Source organism: Sus scrofa, chromosome 10, assembly GCF_054392235.1.
Source record: "Sus scrofa isolate SSC_HxYL_T2T_F1_AM1 chromosome 10, Sscrofa_HxYL_maternal_Yorkshire_Landrace_v2.0, whole genome shotgun sequence".
Lineage (NCBI taxonomy): Eukaryota > Metazoa > Chordata > Mammalia > Artiodactyla > Suidae > Sus > Sus scrofa.
The window spans coordinates 57,053,223-57,070,335 of NC_139392.1; the positions used below are offsets into that span (position 1 = coordinate 57,053,223).

General features: G+C 41.7%; 1 protein-coding gene and 1 long non-coding RNA gene across 2 annotated transcripts in view; both read right to left on the reverse strand.

Annotated features, from left to right (window-relative positions):
* RMI1 (RecQ mediated genome instability 1) overlaps positions 1-17,113 on the reverse strand; it is a 534,328-nt gene that overhangs the window by 100,953 nt on the left and 416,262 nt on the right. The window lies entirely within an intron of this gene.
* Positions 11,244-15,824, reverse strand: LOC146399444 (uncharacterized). The gene is made up of 2 exons (XR_014817743.1): positions 15,703-15,824; positions 11,244-15,407 (listed from the first exon to the last, which is right to left on the reverse strand). It is a non-coding gene; the product is annotated as an uncharacterized LOC146399444 (long non-coding RNA).

Consider the following 17,113-nt stretch of genomic DNA (forward strand, 5'->3'; position numbering starts at 1 on the left):
GCCTCCAGTGATGGGAAGGTCATTCTGTTTTGTACAAAATTCTGGTGTGTCGAAATTTTGTAAAGGAATCTTCATAGGGGTCTAATAGCCGTTGTGCACCATCAATTTTCCTCCAGCCGCGAACACTAGTTTGGTCTCATAGAAACAGACTGCAAGGAAATAGCTTTCCCCCAAGATTTTTGCTTTCCTTAAGTGCAGTGGAAAATCATCATTTTGGATCCCCCCTCTACCACTCTGTCTCAGCATCAGCTCATGGTTGATTCTTGCCATTCATCTCACAATGCAAACGCCACTTCCTCAGAGTGTCTTTCCTTGAACACCAATCAAATGTAGCCACGCCATCACTCTATCACGTGACCTTGTTTTATTCTCTCCATATCATTCATCAAGTTCTGAAACTGACCCTATTTGTTATTTAGTAAGATTTTTGTTTCTATCTTTGTTTTGTCAGTCTCCATCTTCCATGGACATAAACTCTACGAGAATAGGGACCTGATTCTTTTCCCTGGTTGGAGAAGTACCAGGGCTGGTCCCACATTTTCAGTTTCTTCCATCTCCACATGTAGGAGTATATGTCCCCTTTCTAACTGAAGTTTGGCACAGCCATGTGATTTGTTTTGGCCAATGAAATGTAAGCCAGAGTACTCTGTGTTTCTTCCGGGAGGACGATATACAAACTATTTACCATGTAAAGATGAAGTGGTTATAGAAGCACATGTCATGATGGTGCCTCCATCACCCTGGGTTACTGGCTGACAACGATAAACAGAGCCCCCAGGTGGCCCTTTCTGGCCCAGTAGTGTGCATAAGAAATAAGCCCTTGCTGTGATAAGTCAACGGGATTTGGAGATTGTTTGTTACTGCATCATACTGTAACTATCCTGACTCTTTTTTTTCCTATTGCTGCTGTAACAAATTACCACCTACCTTGGGACAGAAAACAACACAAATTTATCCTCTTACAATACTGAAAGTCAGATATCCAAAATGAGTTTTATGGGGCTAAAATCAAGGCTGAGGCAAGGTTATGTTTATTCTAAAGTAGAATCTGCTTTCTTGCTTTACCAGATTCTAGAGGCTACCTGCACTCCTTAGCTAGTGGACCCTTCCTTCATCTCCAAAGCAGATTACTGTCTAACCTCTGCTTCCACATTACATCTCCGCTGTGGCTCTGACTCGCGTCCCTTCCTCTTATAAACACTCATGATTACAATAGGCCCAACTAGATAATCCAGGGTAATCCCCCCTCTCAAGATCCTTATCTGTTTTATACCTGAAAAGACCCCTCTCCATGTCAGGGGACACATTTGCAGGTCTCGGGATTCGGATATAAACATCTTTTTGTGTGTTGCAGGGGGAGGAAGGGAGGTCATTGTTCCATTTATCACACTGATTAGTAAGTAGGATAATGAATCCATCACACCTGGGATAGTACCCACCCTAATAAAGTCACTCAGTTAATACTTCGGGAATGAATAAATGAATGAACAGACCAGAATAACATAATGTAGCATACAGGCCAGCACACCATAACATAGAATAGACTGTAAATAGAATTTTTCTTTTTTAGTAAATATTATTTGGAGTATGACTGCAGCTTTAAAAAGATGGGTCTAGGAGTTCTTTGGTGGCCTAGCGGGTTAAGGATCTGGCATTGTCACTGCTGTGGCTCAGGTCATTGTTGTGGCTCAGGTTTGATCTTTAGCCCAGGAACTTCCGCATGCCACAGGTGAGGCTGAAAATAAGTAAGTAAGTAAATAAATAAATAAATAAATAGGTGGGTCTCAAACATCTCTTTATTTCAAGTTTACCTTTCTTTGCCTAAAAATGATATTGTCAGAGTCTAACTTCAATTTTAAAAAGAAAGTACTGGTTAAGATTAGCCAGGAGTGGAGTGTCTGTTGTGGCTCAGCAGGTTAAGAATCCAACTAGTGTCCATGAGGTTGTGGGTTCGATCCCTGGCCTCACTTAGTGGGTTAAAGGATCCAGCATTGCCGTGAGCTGTGGTGTAGGTTGCAGGGGCATCTGGGATCTGGCATGGCTGTGGCTGTGGCATAGGATGGCAGCTGCAGCTCCAATTCAACCCCTAGGCTGGGAACTTCCATATGCCACGGGTGCAGCCCTACAAAGACAAAAAGAAAAAAAAAAAAAAAAGATTAGCCAGGAGCATTACTTTTCTAAGTTATTTTCTTTCTGTGCCTCAGTTCCCATAACTATAAAGGGAGGAGAGATATACATAGTACCTCATGCTGTTGCTGAAACAATGCCACAGGTAATACACCTAAAACTCTCTCATAACGTCTAGCACAAAGCAGCCACTTTATAAATGTCAGCGTCCTTCTTCCCCCTTCTTACCACCCAGCTTCCCACCCTCCTTGCAACACAAAGTTTGCCAAACATTATTTGAAACTTCCCCTTCCCCAGCTGTCTACACCTGAGAAGTGAAAAACAATGGCTTTTCTTCTGGAGGAATGAAAGTTTTGGCCCTTGGATGAAAACTCTAATTTGAAAAAATATATGCATCCCGATGTTCATTGCAGCACTATTTACAATAGACAAGACATGGAACCAACCTAAGTGCCCATCAGCAGATGAATGGATAAAGATTTCGTGTGTGTGTGTGTGTGTGTGTGTGTACACACACACAACGGAATAATACTCAGCCATGAAAAGAATATGAAATGCTATTTGCAGCAGCATGGATGAACCTAGAGATCATCACTAGCTGAGGTAAATCAGACAAAGACAAATATCATATAATATCACTTAAACGTGGTAGCTAAAAAAAGGATACAAATGAACACATTTACAAAATAGACAAGAAAACAAACTTATGGTTACTAAAGGGGAAAAGGGGAGGGATAAATTAGAAGTTGGGGATTAGAAGGTACACACTACTGTATAAGAAATAGATAAGCAACAAGGACCTCCTGTATAACACAGGAAACTATAGTCAATATCTTGAAATAACTATAATGGAAAAGAATCTGAAACATACATACATATATATATGTGTGTGTGTGTGTGTGTGTGTGTGTGTGTGTGTGTGTGTGTGTGTGTATGAATCCCATTGCTGTACTCTCAAAACTAATACATTTTAAATCAACTATACTTCAATAAAAAGTTGTTTAAAAAAAAAAAAAAAAAACTCTGGCCATCTGTAAGCATCATTATCATCACCACAGCTAACATTTTTTCAAGAATTTGTAGGCGTTCCCGTCGTGGCGCAGTGGTTAATGAATCCAACTAGGAACCATGAGGTTGCGGGTTCGATCCCTGCCCTTGCTCAATGGGTTAAGGATCCGGCGTTACTGTGAGCTGTGGTGTAGGTCGCAGATGCGGCTCGGATTCTGCGCTGCTGTGGCTCTGGTGTAGGCTGGCAGCTACAGCTCCAATTAGACCCCTAGCCTTGGGAACCTCCACATGCCGTGGAAGCAGCCCAAGAAATGGCAAAAAAAAAAAAAAATTGTAGCAAGAACTGTTCTGAAGCACCCTATACCTCACTATTCTCTTAGCACTCACAACCCTGTGAATAAGTTAAGAAGTTTTAGGTTAAAGTTAAGAAGTTTTGCCATTAAGAAGTTAAGGCTCACAAGTCATACAGCTAAGAGTCAGGTGGAAACGTAATCTGATTTTGGAGCCACCGTTCCCCATCACCATGCTAAACCCAGTGTACCTATGATATCCTGTGGACCAGGGAAGATGTCTCCTTCGTAAATCACAGAAGAATCAAAAGCCAGATTGAGTTAGTAGTCTGGGGTTCTTATGTATGGCTTCTCCACAGTCTTGCCAACTGCCCACAAACAAAGCAATGGGTAAGAGGCTCACAGATACCATGAGGGTTAAAGTCAGATCAAGGGGGAAGTGTTTTTAGCATTAATGTGTCTTTTACATTCATCCAGAGAAGCTAATTATGTGACACTTAAGCACATTTCCTGAAAAATCAGAAAAACAAATTAGAAGAGAGACAAAACACCAAGTTGGAGCTTGAACCCAGCCCTCCGGGGTGAGACTGTGGTTATCCTAGAATTAAGAAACTGTGCCTTTGAACTTGAGTTCTATTATATAATTCATATATTCCAAGATGATTTCTTCTTACCTTATATTTTTTAATAAAGTCTTTTTTTAGATGATGTTAACCTGCCTTGGCTGACCTGAAGAATACAGAGGGAAAAGACTGGACCATGAAAGAAGGAATATGATTCCTTGTTGGCTGAATGTGGTGGCAGCAGGAGGAATGGGAATGAGAGACATGAAGCTAGGATGCCTGTGGCCACTGCTTCTGGGAAGTGCCTTTCTGAAGCCCTTCTCATGGCCCAACCAGTGATGGTAGGAGAAGGCTTGTTGAAATAAGGGGGTGTTATCCCCTTATAACCTGTTGTAACTGCAGTTAATGGACATTGTCCTCTTGGTGGGTCTATTTAGTAATAGTCTCTATAAGCCCATGTGGTTTCTGGCTAATGCCAGTGCCACAGCCTCTTAAGTTTGTGGGTAACAAAGGCATGGAAATAGCCACTGGCCAATGACCCTAGCCAAGTAACACTTAACACTGACAAGTAAAACAACAGCTGGTTTCATTCTGTGAGTTCCCAACGTGCTTCCCAAGGATAATAGGTAATGAGGGTGGAAAATTTCAAAGGCCCTATAATTATTTCAGTGCCATCCATACGTTAGTGGCTCCATGAATTACAGACCCTTCCAAGACCAAGGACGGTACCCGGCAGCATGAAGACTCATAAATGTACTCTAACCCACAGCCCGCAGAACAAGGACCTTTCCAAAGCTCCTTTGGTGACATCTTACTTGGATCACTCCTTGACTCCACATTCTCTCAGCAAGTTGTGACCATAAGTTGCACTGGAGGCTCTTACGAGTGTTCGCCAGAAGTCGTGCAAATGCTTTCTTTCTAATCATTCCAGTGATTTTTGGTGCAAACGCTGTGATCAGTTAAAGATTATTTACGCATTATTTACGCTTCCTACTTTTGAGTTGTAGCGTCCAATTCTTCTCCCCTTGAATCTCGGCTGAACTTGATGTCATGTTTGACTAACAGGATATGTTGTTCAAGGGGTGTTCTGGGAACTCTGAGTCTTGATCACAAGGAGATTTACAATATCCACCTGGATTTCTTGAAATATAGTCTTAGGAGCCCCATCCCACCATGCAAATGGCCATCCTCCCTGAGGCTGCCTTGCTAGAAAGATCTCAGATAGGTAGGTGCTCTGGAAGACAGTCCTAGTTACACCCTGCTTTCTAGATATGCTTCCATGGGTGCTTGACTAGTGAGCAAAGCCTTTTTGGCACTTCCAGACCAACCCATCACGAGCTGAATACTACCAAGTAACATCATTGACAGGCCCATGGAGGTGGAAAATTACCATCCATACCCTGTCCAAATTCCTGACCCACAAAATCACATGGTATAATAAAGTGGTTGCTCCTTAAGCTATTGAGTTTTGGGGTGGTTGTCTACACAGGTATAAATAAACAGAGCAACTATCTCATCAGCTATAAATTCCTGGAAATTAATGGATTTTACTTTCTTTTATTTTTATTATAACTGTTCTTTCCCCATACTTTATTGTTACCCACCAAATACCTTGCTCTGCACTAAAGATAAACCTAGTCAAGTTTTCTGAACTAAGTGTACTTTAGTCTCTCTCTTCCTGTTTTATTAAACATCTAGGAAGATCCTTCCTTCTTACAATGGACAGATTCACTTTAGGCATCAGAACAATTCTGATTTAATTTCCCAATTTCCAATGTATTTTAAAGAGGATCAGTTCATGGATTTAATATCACCTCACAAGGACTTCCTACAAAAAAGACATGTGCCTTTTATATAGGCTCTACTTCATTTACATTATTATCTGGGACCATTTGAAAGCCAAGTCTGGGAGCTGACCACAATCCAATAAATGAGGAAATCAACAACAAAAAGATAGTGAATGTGGCCAAAGTAACATCTGCTTTGGAGAATTTAATAAGATTTCCTTAGGGTCCAATATTTGGACCACTACTCAGCACCTTGTAAACACTCAGTAAGTGTTAGCAACTATTGGTATTAAAGGCCTGTATAAGTTTCAAACCCAGTTTTAGCTCAGCGGGTGATAACTTAGGCTACTCTGTTGAGTTCAAAAACTCAGAGCCAAAATGCCAAGCAATGCAATGCTTTGCTCAGCCTGTGTACCCTCATTAGAAAGTAGGTAATGTTTCTGCTCATCTCTGAAATATTAGAAATGATAGAATTATCCACTGGGAATCAATGATATGCACTCAGTCTTTTACTTGCAAATGAGGAAAGCAAATTCCAAAGGATAATACTTTCAGGACTCTATCCATTCATGCTGCCTCTCTTGAAACAAACCAGAATGAACCTGTTGTTTAGAAAACAAAGAAAGGGAAGGGGGGAAAAATTCTCCTGAATTCTGCTGTTTAGTCTTAGGGACGATGGCAGAGCACCAGGATAGACTTTGTACTTGACTTGTACAAGGTACCAGATCAACAACTCAGAGTATATATTTTAGAAACTATAGGAACATTCTGTAAGATTTCTTCAGGCTATGCCTTTAGACATCCAGAAAATACTGGAGGCCTGGGCCTCCTATGAATATCTTCTCTTATAGGAAATGTAATTTATGAAAAGAAAATATGAACTGGAATTTTTTTTTTCCTTTTTAGGGCTGCATCTGAGGCATGTGGAAGTTCCTAGGTTGAATCAGAGCCACAGCTGCCAGCCTATGTCACAGCCACAGCAATGCCAGATCCAAACCATGTCATCAACCTACAGCACAGCTTACAGCAATGCCGGATCCTTAACCCACTGAGTGAGGCTAGGGATTGAACCCCTATCCTCATGGATACTAGTCATTACTGCTGAGCCACAACAGGAACATCTGAACTGGCATTTTATACTGGTTATATCTTAAGCCCTAGATATAGGCACCACACCAATATACTTTTATTCTGTACTTACAGAGTAATATCCTAAAGCATCAATATTTACAATTTTAGGGGTTCTTTTGTGTTCAGCAGACTAAGGATCCAGTGTTGTCACTGAAGCAGCTCAGGTTGTTGTCATGGCATGAGTTTAATCCTGGCCCCAGAACCTCTATATGTTGTTGGCATGGCCAAAAAAAAAAAAAAAAGAACAAAATCATTATGTTGAGAGAGAAGCCAGATACTAAGGAAACATACTATGTAATTACATGTATATGTTGTTCTAGAAAGGGAAATGTTAATTTGTAGTAACAGCAAGCAAACGGCACCCTGGAATGGATGGACTGACCATAACAGAGACTAAGGGAACTTCGGAGGATGATAAAAACTTTCTATTGCTTGATTGTGTCAGTGGTTACACAAGTGCTTGCATTTGTCGAAGCTCACCAAATTGTACACACACTTAAAGTGTTTGCATTTTGTTTTGTATAAACTATACCTCAATAAAGATGATTTTTGAAAATACTCTAAGGGAATACAGATAATCCTTAAGGTAATAATTGTAAGTTTGACAGTGCTAAACTAATACATTTCGATTTACCAAAAAATAAAAAATAAAAGTGCTCTAAGGGAGGAAGATTCTGTGTGGCCGTAAGTTAAGGATCTGGCATTGTGGCAGCTGTGGCTAAGGCTGAAAGTGTGGCCCGGAAACTTCCACGTGCTGCATGTGTGGCAAAAACAAAAGAAAGGATTGTGATGATCATTATACAACTACAGATGTGATAAATTCATTGAATAATAAAAATAAATAAATAAATAATAAAATAAAATAAAAATAAAAAACAAAAGAAAGGGACCATATTGTAGTGATCACAAATATATGCTAGAAGGATGAATGGGGGAAAAAAGTTCTAATATTACAAAAATAGTGCTTTGGATTTAGGATAAAATTATCTGTGGCAACATTATAGACGAATTCCAAAAGCTTGTTCTCTAAATAACTTTAATAAAAATGAATATACTGTATTGTGAAAACTGTGTGACTGGACCAAAATAAAACGGCTATTTTAAGGACAAAAGCATGAATGTAATGACCTTGAATCAATGTGTATAGGGAAACACATTTCTAAATTAACATGTAATTCCTAACATGTGATGTGAAAATTTTACCATATTGCTCAGAATCTAATTAGAAGCAGAAAGCCCTTAAACAGTTAAGTCAGACTCTTTAATGCTGGGATTGATGGCACAGTGAAGAAAGCCGGGACAGAAGGAGATAAGGAGGCCAAAAGAAAATGAGAGAATGGAGTTCCCGTCGTGGCTCAGCGGAAACGAATCTGACTAGTATCCCTGAGGACACAGGTTTGATCCCTGGCCTTGCTCAGTGGGTTAGGGATCTGGTGTTGCCAGGCGATGGGGTATAGGCCAGTGGCTACAACTCCAATTCGACCCCTAGCCTGAGAACCTCCATATGCCACAGGTATGGCCCTAAAAAGACAAAAAGAAAAAGAAAATGAGATAATGACAGGGAGTTGAGTTGTTTGCATTTCCCCTGTCACTGAATAATATTACAGAGCCCACTCAGCCCTCGCTAACATGGGGGAGAAACAAGGACTTCAACTAGCCATGTTCACTGTATACATGACAGAAAGAAGCAAAATCCAAAGATAAATGCTTGCAGGCCACAAGGTGGTCTGGGTCAGAGTGGACAAGCAGGTGTCAGCACCACCAGGGTAGGCAGGATCCAAGTGAATGTGCCTCTAGTGACAGCTGGACTCCATCCTCAGCCTCTCCAGAGGGACACCCTGGCCCCCAACTCTCCTGATTTTGAAGGAACAGATGGAGTTGAACTTCAGAAACTAATTGCAGTGGTGCACACTGGCTGGCCTTCACCAGATCCGAGGCCCAGGAGTCTGTGGTTTAACTGGTTAATAATAATTTAAAAAGAAGAGGAGGAGCGCCCATTGTGGCTCAGTGAACAAACCCGATCCATGAGGAAGGCAGGTTCATTCCCTGGCCTCACTCAGTTAAGGATCCAGTGTTGCTGTGAGTTATAGCATAGGTTGCAGAAACAGCTCAGATCCTGTGCTGCTGTGACGGTGGTGTAGGAAGACACCTGCAGCTCTGATTCAGCCCCTAGCCTGGAAACTTCCGTAGGCTGCAGGTGCAGCCCTGAAAAGCAAAATAATAATAATTATTATCATTATTTTAAAATTTAAAAAAATAATAATAGAAATTCAAAAAAATAACTGAAAGAAATTTTATATTGAAATCCAGATTTCTAACTTCCTCAGCCAACTCAGAAGATCTGGAACTGAGGAACAACCACCCCTTTTCAACAAGGAATGCCTTCTCTGGTTGCTGCTGTCCCCATCATTCTCAGCAGTTACATCATGCCTACCTCATTTACATGACTTGGCCCCCTCTCCCGGCCCCTGATATATAGCTCTGGACACCCTCTATCTTCTGAACTTTTTTAGTAAGACAGGTTAGGGATGTACAGATTGCTCTGTTACCAGCCAACCAAACTTTCTAGCAAATCTCAGAATGGTTGATACCAGCCTCTCAGTCCTTCCACTCATCCCTTCCCACCAATGAAGATGACTCACTCTCTCTTCTCATCGTCAAAGTCCTTGGAACACGGTTCCAATGTCAGAGAAACATGAGTGAGTCTGACATAGGAAAGCCCCTTCCTGGCCCCAGGCACACCTTTGTCCTTGTGCCTCTGCAGGCATAGCTGTGCCTTCAGAAGTTAGCTCTCAGCTTGGCCTCTTAAATCAGCTGTGAGCAGGCCGAACACTAAGTTCTATGGACATGCACTTTAATGCAGCATTTCTGAGCAAGACCAAATGCAAATGATTGGCAAAGCAAAAGACCTTTGGATGACACCCTCTAAATCCCAAAAGCCAAGATGGAAGAGGAGATGCTGTGTTTCAAATTTGTCAGGATGAGGCAAAGAACATGACTTTCCAATCAGGGAGGAGTTTTTCTATCTCTGAGAGTTTCCCCTGCAAGGATTTGTGGTAAATACACTTTATGAGTTTCCCTCTACGATGAGTTCCTAATCTAGTTGCCAAAATCCTTGAGGCAAATACAGATGTTGTGCAGAAAACCAGGCAATAGACTTGGGAAAAGGCAGGATCTGAGTTCATTTCTGGGGTGCTCTGCCTCTCGTCTCCTGAAGTGGCCTTGGGGCAGAAGCTCTCAGCCCTGGTTCAGCCCACAGACCTGGAATCAGAGTTGGGGCCCCTATTGGGCTTGGAGGGAGCACAGCAGGAAGGATATACAATTCCTAGCTCTGCACCAGAATTTCTGGACTGAACCAAGCCTTCTCCTACCTTCATCCTAAAAGTTCTTAGCAGCCTGTCTACATTCAGCCAAAAAAGTTTTCATCTGTACCAAATAAGTATATAGTATATATGGAATATATAGTATATAGTATTGCTATTTCCAAATACTGGGTGTCATTCTCAGCAAGGTGAGAAGAATAGCTTTATCTAATATTTTAACCACCCCAGGAATGGATTAAATTCATTCTGTCCAGCTAGCAAGACAAGAAGTTCAGTTGAATAAGTAACTCAGGATCCCTAACACCAGGCACTAAACTAATTAAAAAGGGAGCATCATTAAAACTTGCTAATACCAAATCTGATTTATTTATCCTGTGGCCCACCAGGGTGCTGGGACCCCCTCCAAGCAACTCCCTTAAACCTTTTCAAACTGTTGTGGGAAATTCTGCTTGTTAGAAATGCAGAATCGCATCTGTTACCTCCAACCCACTGAATTACGTGAGATGAACTAAAGGCGTCAGTGGGATGAAAAAGAGAAGTGGATACAAGACAATTAAGGATGCAAAATTCATAAATTTGGTTTCAATGGGATGCAGGAAAAGGTGACATCAAAAATGATGCCTGTATCTGGCTTGGATGCCCAGGTAATGATCACCAAGACTGTGGACACCAGAGGAGGAACAGGGCTTCTCAAATGTTCCTCTTCTGTCTCCATGTAGTTTCTCCATCCCTAAATTGTGTTGTTCCCTGGGATTCCTTTTTGACCTGTGTTGCTTCTCTTTTGAGACTTCTGCTCTCAAAGGTGTCATCCCTACACACACACACACACACACACACACACACACACGTCAACAGTCTGCTCAGGGTCCCAAAGCACATAAGACTCTTTTTATGACCCTTCTCTTAAAATGTACTCAATCTTTCAGTTAATAGAATCCAATCTGTTTATCTGTTCACTAAGAGGAACAGTCTGGATGTCACCAGAGAGTTTAGCCTCTCTCTTTATTTTCAATCTTTTTCTTTTTAGGGCTGCACAAGTGGCATATGGAAGTTCCCAGGCTAAGGATAGATAGGCACAGCAAACACAGGATCCAAACCGTGTCTGTGACCTACACCATAGCTCATGGCAATGCGGGATCATTAACCCACTGAGTTATGAGGCCAGGGATTGAACTAGTGGATCCTCATGGATACTAGTCAGATCTTTTTTTTTTTTTTTTTTTTGTCTTTTGTCTTTTTTTTGTTGTTGTTGTTGTTGCTATTTCTTGGGCCGCTCCCGCGGCATATGGAGGTTCCCAGGCTAGGGGTTTAATCGGAGCTGTAGCCACCGGCCTACGCCAGAGCCACAGCAACGCAGGATCCGAGCCGCGTCTGCAACCTACACCACAGCTCACGGCAATGCCGGATCGTTAACCCACTGAGCAAGGGCAGGGACCGAACCCACAACCTCATGGTTCCTAGTCGGATTCGTTAACCACTGCACCACGACGGGAACTCCACTAGTCAGATCTTAACTTGATAAGTCATGATGGGAACCCAGCCCCTCTCTTGAGGCTCCACATGAAGTCAACCACCAAGTCCTACTTTTCCACCATCACATCTCTAATATCTGCCCCCTCCTCGCTCACCTCTCTGCTTCTACATTTTACAGCATCATTGTTCACCTAAGCTGTCGACCTGAATCTTCCCTCTCCCCATCACCGCTCCTGTAAGTCTACCTCTTCCTGCCCCCCACCCCCATGCCCTCCACCTGCTGCATTTAAAGAGCTACTTCTAAAACACAAATCTGATCATGTCCTTCTCCTGTTTAATACACTTCAGTGGCTCTTTGGCATGCTTTTCAAGACCTTCCATGGCTCCTCCCCTGCCCACCTGTCCAACCTCATCTCCTGATGCTTGCCCATCACCCTCTGCATTCTTGTGACCTGCCAACTTTGCCACTCTGAATAAAAAATATGGACCAAACAGTAATCTCAGGCATCCTCTACTGCTTTGAGTTCACTGGGAAGTGAATTTGATGACAAGGTCAAAGCTTCTTGTAGGGTTCCCAACGTCTTCACGATTGAAGGGGATGAAATTCTTCATCAGCAAAGGTTTGTTGAGTGCATTTCCTGTGGACAGTATTTTCTAGATGCTCTGAGCAGTTTCCAGAATAAGACAAATTTCCCTTATTGGAAGGCCCAGGAAATACCCTTAATGTCTTATTCCTTAAATTCTCGTAGCCCGCAAGTAGAAAAGACCATTGAGTCCTATATTAGGAGCAATGTTTATCTATATGGTGTTAAGTAGTTCCAACTAAAGGCTCAGAAATAGCTACCATTTACTGAGTACCTGCCATTTCATTTCCTCCTCACCTGGAACCCAAGAGTTTGGTAAGGAACAAGGGTTGCATGCATTTGATTTACGCCCATTAGAGGCAACTGTAGACTCCACAGGTCAGTAAATTTTATGCATTTAGTTTATTCCTGGAACATGGTGCTCAAACAAGTGTGTCTTGGATGAGCAAGTGGAGTGAAGCAAATAGCTGGTGAGTGGTAGAGCTGGTATCAAGACCAGGTGATCTGACCACAGGAGGGCTTCTTACCCTCATAACAGGAAACCCAGTGTAGGAAAATATCCAGCTGATGAGAGGTCTGACCAAGTGCCTCTCAGTCCATTTTTTCTGCACTTTCTGTATGTGGTTTGAAAAGAGTAGGAGGGAAAGCATCTACTACATTTAGAATGGATAAGTAATGAGGTCCTACTGTATATCATAGGGAACTATATCCAATCTCTTGGGATAGACCATGATGGAAGATAATATGAGAAAAGCAATGTATATATATGTATGACTGGGTCACTTTGCTAGACAGCAGAAATTGGCACTTCGTAAATCAAACATACTTTAATTAAAAATAAATAAATAACCTGACCCATCTAATAATGGTGCTGAAAGGCAATTTAAGAAACATCTTGTGTTCCCATTGTGGCTCAGCGAGTTAAGAATCCCACTTTGTCTTAGTGAGGATATGGGTTCGAGCCTTGGCCTCACTCAGTGGGTTCAGGATCCAGCATTGCCGAGAATTCTGTTGTAGGTTACAGAAGCGGCTCAGATCTGGTGTTGCTGCAGCTGTGGTGTAGGCCAGCAGCTGCAGCTCTGATTTGACCCTTTGCCTGGGAACTTTCATATGCCACAGGTGTAGCCATAAAAAGAAAAAGAGAAAGAAATATTTTATGAAAACTTGTCCTAAGTCCTAAGTACTATAAAGTAATCAAATGTGATTCTTAACATCAGCATTTAAGGTTCTACTGTTTCTTTACGGATGATGAATGTTATACATTCTTTTCTAGGATTAAGGGAACAAATGAGTGACATATCCTGTTTCATTTTGCATCATTCTTACCATTTCATGTCACCCTTCCCATCAGGGTTGAAATGGGGGTGTGAATGATTCTTATGTAACCTTCAGAGGCATTTTACAAGGTCACAGAGATCCATACAAGGTCCAATAGATTTACATCGAACACCCCTTGTGGGAAAAATACATTAACTAAAATGAGGTGAATTAGGTCCAGGTTTAGACATTGCCTATTAAACAAAATCTATTACACTGTCAAGGACACTAAATTGTTTAACTCAACATTTTAAATGTGAGGAGTTAATGTTGGCGGAAGAGTTAAGCACATTATACACGTATCATCCTAAAGACAGAGATATGAAAACGTCTAAAGCATTAACCACGTAAAGCTTCAAATGCTTTTTTCCTGTAACTTTACATTGGTTAAATTATGAGACTACAATTTAGAATCATTATCCTCGCAGGTGGCAAGTAGATGCAGAAACCCCAAGAAGTAGACAGCTTAGCTCAGTAATATATCACCTCACAGCCTGAGGCTGTCTGAACAGTGACAAACTCACCAGTTTTACATCCCGCTAATACCATTCATAACATATCAAAGAATAGTTCAAGGCAATGCGCAAAGAAAAATTTCAAGATCCCAGTCCAAACCCATGCCCATCTAAAACAGGAAGAGAAAATACTCCAGAAGTGATTTTTTTTTTTAATGTCCAAGTGAACATGGATGACATTAAATTCTAGAGCCGCTCCCTCAGCATATGGAGGTTCCCAGGCTAAGGGTCGAATTAGAGCTGTAGCCGGCAGCCTACACCAGAGCCACAGTAACTCGGGATCCAAGCCGCATCTGTGACCTACACCACAGCTCACAGCAACGCCAGATACTTAACCCACTGAGGAAGGCCAGGGATCAAACCCGCAACCTCATGGTTCCTAGTCAGATTCGTTAACCACTGAGCCATGATGGGAACTCCCAATTAATTTTTTTATATTTATCCTTGTACAAGCATCATCACAACCTAGTTTTAGAATATTTCCATCCCAAATCCCCAGCCCACCCTACACCCTACCCCCCCCACCTATCCCCATTGGTAACTATAGTTTTTCAAAGACTGTGAATCTGTTTCTTTTCTGCAAATAGGTTCATCTGTATCCCCTTTTTTAGATCATATAACATTTGTCTCTCACTGTCTAACTTAGTATGATAATCTCTAGGTCAATCCATGTTGCTGCAAATGCATTATTTCATTCTTTTTTATGGCTAAATACATGTACTGCATCTTCTTTATCCATTCCTCTGTCAGTGGACTTTTGGGGTTGCTTCCATGTCTTGGCTATAGTACATAGTGCTGCAATGAACATTGGGGTGTGTGTATCTTTTTGAATCCTGTTTTCCTACAGATAGATGCCCAGGAGTGGGACTGCTGGATCATATGATACTTCTACCTTTAGTTTTTTGAAGAGCCTCCATACTGTTTTCCATAGTGGTTGCACAAAGGTACCTTCCCCCAACAGTGTAGGAGGCTTCCCTTTACTCCACACCCTCCCCAGCATTTATTGTTTATAGACTTTTTGATAATGGCCATTCTGGTTGGTGTAAGTGATACCTCATAGTAGTTTTGATTTGCATTTCTCTAATAATTAATGATGTTCAGCATCTTCTCATGTGCTTTTTGGCCATTCGTATGTTATCTCTGGAGAAATGTCTATTTAGATCATCTGACCTTTTTTTTTGTCTTTTTGTCTTTTTTTGTGTGTGTGTCTTTTTACCTTTTCTACAGCTGCTCCTGTGGCATGTGGAGGTTCCCAGGCTAGGGGTCTAATTGGAGCTGTAGCCACAGGCCTACGCCAGAGCCACAGCAATGCAGGATCTGAGCCGTGTCTACAACCTACACCACAGCTCATGGCAACGCCGGATCCTTAACCTACTGAGCAAGGCCAGGGATCGAACCCACAACCTCATGGTTCCTAGTTGGATTCGTTAACCACTGAGCCACAACAGGAACTCCTGTCTTTTTGTCTTTTTAAGGCCACACCTTCGGCATATGGAGGTTCCCAGGCTCGTTGTTGAATCAGAGCTGTTGTTGCCAGCCTACATCACAGCCACAGCTATGAGGAACCCAAGCCATGTCTGTGACCTACACCACAGCTCATGGCAATGCCAGATCCTTAACCCACTGAGCAGGGCCAGGGATAGAACCTGCATCTACATGGATACTAGTCAGGTTTGTTACCGCTGAGCCATGATGGGAACTCCCATCTGCCCATTTTTTGATGAGGTTGTTTGTTTGTTTTTTTTTTATTATTGAACTACAAGAGGTGTTTATATATTTTGGAGATTAATCCTTTGTCAGTCACTTCATTTGCAAATATTTTCTCCCACTCTGTGGGTTATCTTTTTGTTTTCTGTTTTTTTTCTTTTTATGGTTTCCTTTGCTGTGCAAAACATTTTTAAGTTTAATTAGGTCCCATTTATTTATTTTTGTTTTTATTGTCATTACTCTAGGAGGTGGATCTGAGAAGATATTGCTGCGGATTATGTCAAAGCATATGACCTATGTTTTCCTCTAAGAGTTTTACAGCATCTAGTCTTACATTTAGATTTTTAATGCATTTTGAGACTATCTTTTTGTATGCTGTTAGAGAGTGTTCTAATTTCATTCTTTTACAAGTAGCTGTCCAGTTTTCTGAGCACCACTTATTGAAGAGACGGTCTTTTCTCTATCCTATATTCTTTCCTCCTTTGCCATAGACAAGTTGACCATAAGCGCTTGGGTATATTTCTGTTTTTGTGCCAGTACCATACTGCTTTCTTTTCTTTTTTTCTTTTTTGGCCACCTTCAGCGTATGGAGTTCCCAGGCCAGGGACTGGATCCAAGCCATAGTTGTGACCTATGTCACACCTGTGGCAACACCAGATCCTTAACCCACTATGCTGGGCCATAGATCAAACCTGCATTCCAGTGCTCCCAAGCCACCACCAATCCCTTTGCCCCATAGCGAGAATTCCAGTACCATACTGTTTTGATGACTGTGGCTTTGTAGTATAGTCTGAAGTGAGGGAGTCTGATTCTTTCAGCTCCATTTTTCTTTCTCAGAATTGCTTAGCTATTCAGCATATTTTGTGTTTCCATACATATTTTAAAATATTTTTATTTCTGTGAAAACTGCCATTGGTAATTTGATCGGGATTACATTGAATCTATAGATTGCCTTGGGTGGTGTAGTCATTTTGACAATATTGATTCTTCTAATCCAAGAGCATAGTTTATCTTTCCATATTTTTTTTTGTCTTTTTGCATTCTAGGGCCACTCCCACGGCATATGGAGATTCCCAGGCTAGGGGTCTAATCAGAGCCATAGCCGCAGGCCTACGCCAGAGCCACAGCAACGTGGGATCCAAGCCTCGTCTGTGACCTACGCCACAGCTCACAGCAACAACAGATCCTTAACCCACTGAGTGAAGCCAGGGATTGAACCCGCAACCTCATGGTTCCTAGTCGGATTTGTTAACCACTGAGCCACAACAGGAACTCCTATTTTCCATCT